Source organism: Myiozetetes cayanensis, unplaced genomic scaffold, assembly GCF_022539395.1.
Source record: "Myiozetetes cayanensis isolate MyiCay16 unplaced genomic scaffold, myiCay2020 scf24, whole genome shotgun sequence".
NCBI lineage: Eukaryota > Metazoa > Chordata > Aves > Passeriformes > Tyrannidae > Myiozetetes > Myiozetetes cayanensis.
The window spans coordinates 6,567,407-6,573,406 of record NW_026087456.1 but is presented as its reverse complement, the minus strand read 5'-3'; positions in this window follow the sequence as shown (position 1 = coordinate 6,573,406).

Below are 6,000 nucleotides of genomic sequence, written 5' to 3'. Positions count from 1 at the left end.
CAACCCAAAAAGGTAGAGAGCGCAAATAGCAATCCAGAAGTAGAATAATTTACTGTAAGGGGCAAGTAGGTCGGGGAGCCATTTCTAGGAATGCTTTTTGATTTGAGTTTATTCTAAAGGTTTCCCTTGCACAATCGGCGCTCGGGTCGAGCGGCTCCGCTCTCCTTATCAGCAGTGACATTCTGCTCTGCCCTGACCAGAAACACTCCACCACCAGATCTGATTTTCGTTCTGAGGAAGAGGGCACAGAGAGGTGAAGCTGCAGAAACGTCGCCCCTTCACCCACACAAGGAGTGATGCAGCATTTTCAAGAATACACTGTTCATTTCAGGCTACAGGCCACTGCACACAGGAGTTGATTAATCAAGTTTCACAGCTGATAAAAATTAACATTATCATGCTGTCACCTAAAAATGAAAGATTCATAACAGGCAAGTTCAGAAAAACATTCATCCCTAAGCCTGACTCTGGTATCGGTTTCGGTTTTGACGACAACAAAACCTGTGCAGTTCTGCACCGAGGAGTAAAATCCACTCTGAGACTTTTTAGGAGATTCCTATTGTCTTCTGAGTTGGAAATACTAATTATCTAACTGCCCTGGGAGCATTCTCCTTCTCCCAGCAGAGATACTACAGCTGCTCAGTAGAGCAGGGTGGACCTTTCTCTGCCCAAGCATTTACACTCAGCTTCTCCCAGGCACACGCACAGAGCAATCATTTGCAAACTCATGTTCAACTCACTGCAGTTTTGTTAAAGCAAAACTATTCTGGAGACTTTTGCAATTATAACAGAGGAAACAACAGGTCAGGGTCAGGATGTGGGAGACCAAGGTCTAATTCTTTCCCCTGCAGCGGTGTTTGTACCTCCTGGACAAATGTTTAACTGCTGGAGTTGCAGGGTGATTTCTCCAATCTTATGCAATAACAGTCTCCCAGTACATACTAAGTATTTACTGTTACTTTGTTGGAGAAAATGTCCATGACTTCAATTTGATGATGCAGACATCTACCAGCAGAGTTCAGATTTACTGGCTGCTTGCTTAAAATAAATTTTTAAAAAAGCCCCTATGGCACCAGCATCTTCCACACCTCAGAACGGCACCCTATTCACTCAGCTGCACATCAGTCACTTTTCCTCACCCTGATCTCCAGTATAATTTTATATAGGCATTTATAAAAAGCAGAACAGCCTCCACAGGGGAGGTTTGAAAGCAACCCATCAGCACTAGCCCAGTAGCAAACTGCTGGAGCGCTGTCTGGGAGGTGACACAGCCTCAAATCCTTCCAGGCAGCAAAGGAAATCAAAGCCCAAAGATACACCTTGGAGCAGAAATGCTGTTCCCACTGGATGCCTGAGAAGGGAATAGCATTAAATCTTACTCAGCAATGCGTTCACACAGAGTACAGCAAACTCAGCCTTCCATGTTTTTGGCTTTCCCTGGACTCAAACACAGCTCTGGACTTTGGGCTGACCAACATGCTTAATTTCTGTGGGACTGGAAATAGTTCAGGGGTTGGTGGTTGTTGTTGTCATTTTGTCATCATCTCTCAGCTCTACAATGATAGGGCTAAATGAAAACCTTCCCTGTGTGCGGTTCCTGGGTTTAATTCCCATCACCTGTTAACTGAACCACTGCGGTTTCTGCCACAGGAATAGTCCGTGTTCTCCTCCTGGAGGATGAGGCAAAGCCAGGACTGTTAAAGCTTTGAGGTCAGGTGCCTTCTTCCCTGGAAGGCTGTGGTGCCATCCCAGGAATCAAGATAGGGCATGGAAACATGGGCTCTTCCCTTGCTGCTACCAGCAACTTCACAGCCCTCCTGACTCAAACAATTACAGTGTCTCTTTCTTAACTCCTCCCAATATTGGTGATACAAAGTATTGACATTTTCATCACAGCAAAGCAGGCACAACAAAATGTTTTGTGGAGGCAGTCAGTGGAAAAATTGAAGGGGGAAGCCCTTCTCTTAAACCTCCAGTGGAAAATTGTGGGGGTACAGCAGAAATCACATATGCCCCTTTTTACCTGACCTCCCCACTCCCCCCATTCAGAAGAGGAAAATCCCTTTGGCTACTCCACAAACAAATGACTAATAAAAATTTCATTGTTTCTGAGGAATAGCCAAGCCACTTATCTAGAGAAAGGCCATGCTGGATGGCTGCCATTCAAATGATTTTATTGTCCACTGAAGAACTGCTTGTTTAGGGGTTTTCCATAGGGGAAAAATAAGGAAATGGGTTAGAGAAAATTTAATATAATGCAAAGACAACAGCTTAAAGTTCCGGATCCTTGGTGACTTGTAAAGGGCTTAATTGCCATGTAAGTATTATTCAGGAGAGAAAAGACCACTACAAGGAAGGAAAAAGACCAGGGGAGGAAAAAAACAGTTTCACGAGTGCTCAAAACAGTTTGGGACTCCAGTATTCTCGAGGGGAAGCTGAAAACAGATTTGCTGCCCAGAAATTTCCTGAGATCTGGGTTTAATTTCTACTTTGGTTAGGGCATTAGGGTATTCACTCTACAGCAACAGGGCAGCCTGCTGCTCTCCACACGGGTGCTACTCACTGGCTGTGGGCACCTGCCCTCCTCCCTTTGGTGCATGAACAAGAAGTGCTCCCACACACTTTGGTTTTTCTCAAGCTGAAATAATCTCCTCTGCTGCACTCAGACACAGGTTGGCTGCTATCCTCTTGTTTTAGTTATATATTTCCTAAACAGGTTCACACGTCCCAGATCCATGAGACTGCCAGTCCCAGGTGTCATGTTTTTGAGGCAACCTAAAGACTTAAAAGTGAGGGTATTTCTTATCCATACTTCATATAGTGATAAAACACATTTTTGTGCTCACAAAAGTGACTTACTGAGGGAGGAAGATGCTGCCCCCCCCCCCCTCCCAGTTCTACCCTAAATTTTAGTGATCTGCTTTCATTTTAGTTTGGACTTAAAAAGACTTTGCCTGAGATGTATTAAAAGTCAAGGCACTTCCCACCCATTTTGTTCCTGCTCCCTGTGTGGCTTTAGTGCTTAGGCGTGAATGGAAGACCACCCACAACAAATTCTCCTTTCCTTCTGGAAAAAAATGGAAATGCCACAGCTCCTTTACGAGGTCTTAGATGGCAATTCTAGGAATATTTTCACTCATACCTACTCTTATGCTATTCCACTGGATTTCCCTGAAGATGTTCAAGAAGTTGATACATTGGCAAGCATGAAAAGAGGTTTTACAGCAGCGGGTTCCAGCTGAACATCACTTCCATCCCATTTGTCAATCCCATTAACTTCAAGCACACAGCTTAGTGCCAAGAAGTTTGACTACAAACCCATTTTTCAGGGCAATAAGGCCACCTTGTTCCCCAGGTGGCTGCCCACCCACCGGTTTCTGCCACTACATTTTTGACTGAAGTATTGCAGTGTTTAAATTCTGGTCCAAACTGGAATTAAACCTGATTTTAGGTAATGCCTGAATCCTCCAAGAAAGTGTTTCTGCACTGACCCCAGAAAGATTTCTTTCCTACCCAGACATATTTCCACCTGTTTGCCAATTAACAAGAAAAGTCAACCCTAAAGCTTTACTAAATTTACTACTCCCTACGTCAGTGAAATCTTAAAGCAACATTTAGTGGTTTGACAGAAAAGTGACCTTTACCTCATGGAGACAGGGTATTTTTGGATGAGGCAAAGCCTTTTCACCCAGATTCAGGGACTGGCACAAACTGCAAGCTGCAGACACTTTTCTGCCTCGGCTACTTCTTGGCTGGGCTACAGAAAATAAAATCAGACACAGAGCCCTGAGGACTTACAGAGAGTGTTCTCAACAGGATGATCTACCACAAAACTGAGTTCCTGCTCTGGGATTTTCTTCTCTGCAGCAAGGAATGCAGTGAGCCACTGTGCTCCCCTGGAACAGAGGGCAGCTCCACAGAAAAGGGCCAAGAATGGAACAGGGTGATGCCCAAGCATACAAAACACTATTGTACAGAAAAGTCTCTGCCTTGGACAGTAAAGCTTTGGCAGCTCCCACCACTGTTACAGGTTGTACATTGTCAGCTGGGCACAGGAGCTACACAAGTCTGGGTTAAAAATGAAAGGGAAAAGGGACCGATTAATGTAAGTAAGGAAGAAAGGAAGGAATTCTGCTGCACCCCTCGAGAGCCAGTGTTTGCCAAGGCACTTTGGAGGAGAGGAAGGTGCTGAGAGGTGACATGGCTGTGACATTTCAGATGAGAACTGCGTTCTTTGCCAGCTTCTCTGGAGGATCTGATGACCTTTACACAACCACTGGTGTTCATCGTAACACTGAAGCAGAAGCTGCTTCCCCTCCCCCTAAAGCACAGGAACCTAATTTTCCCTTTTTGTGAAATCAAGAGTGGTATCTGCTCACAACTGTGCTATGTTGTTGTCCAAGTGTGTGGTAAAGCCAATAACCACACTAGAGAAAGCTCTCTTGTTGTTAGAAGCCAGATCCAAATATTTCTAAGGCAGCTCTCCATCATATAAGATGCAGGCACAATCAAATCTATAAGGGCAAAACCTCCTATATATTGTCCCAAAGCAAACTGCCTCAGAGCTGTTTCCTGTTACCAAAAGAAAGGACCATAAAAGGGAAGGAACTCCTGATCTTAGGCTGCTATTTCCACCTCACATGACCTTAATTTTATGGAAACTGTACCCTTGTGTTATTTAGATTTTACTCATAAAACACAGACAGAGGCAATGCATAAGCACTGGGGAACAATTAAGAAAAATGTAAAAGTTCTTTGAACAGTATAGAAAAAAGTTGTTAAAATGATGAATTTTTATAAATGATGTCAGGAAAAGCCATTAGCTGTAGTGGAGATAAGGTCCTTTTTTCTTTCGTTTACTTTTTCCTTTAAAAAGAAAAAAAAACGAAAAAAAGACAAGTTCTTGGAGCACTGGAATGCTGCAGCAGACAAAGTTCTGCTTCTCCTATGTACTTCCCAGCAATTATAACCAAGAAAAGACATTAAACACTGAGGATTATTTTATAAAGGAGGGATATATATCCACCTATTAATTATAACCTCACTCTAAATTTTGCAGTACTTCTCTGTGCACCTTGCTTCGAAGGAAGCCTTAAACCACAGCAGAGTGCCAGGGAGTCTGATGAACATCCCATTACTACCTTTAGGTCTTCCAAATGTTTGCAAGCATTCAAGTGGAGTTCCACCTAACCTCCTGAAAAAGCACACTCAGCATTTGCAAACTGAAGATGGACATTGAAGAGCAGTTGAGTACATATGAGAGGATTATTCAGATGAGACATTCTACCACGGGAGAAAAATAGTATTGGTCATAGAAATAAATCAAAAAAAATTGGTATTAGCAGTTCACAGCTTAATCACAGTGCTGAGGTGACTTTAATTGGCTTTGTAGAGATTTCACTACATACATCAGGCAATTTAGGGCATTGGTACAGGATTCTGAGTCTTCAGCATTACATACATACCTTTGAAGACACAAACCCAAAAGGATTTTGGGGGTCGAGAGATGGAGTTGTCTGTGTCCTCCCATCCTGTCAGAAAGTCAGGAAATGCTGTCTCCTGAATTACCTAGTTTGGAGCAAGGCCCCTTCCAAGCATTCCTCCTAAGGAAATCCCCTCACCTTCAGCTAAGAGTGGGTTTTTAACTGTTCTTTTACTTACAGCATTAGTCAAAGGCTATGGGAAATCGATCATCTTCGTGGCTTTTATTAACTTGTTTCCTTTACAGCAGAGTGCTGCAAAACCAGCAGTGAGACTCTTTCTAACCTCGAGTGTAACTGTGGTGCTTTCAGCAACTTCATGGTCCTTCTCAATGCTCAGTAGCCACCATATCTCAAAATATAACCACAGCCCTCCAGATCTTAATATTAAAAGACACTGATACAAAAATTGCCTTTAAATGTTGCCTTGTGTGGTTTTGGGGTTTGGTTTGTTGTAGCCTGTAGAAGCTCTCAGGTGAACTCTGAAAATAAGGATGGCAATCCAGAGCTGACAGAGGGT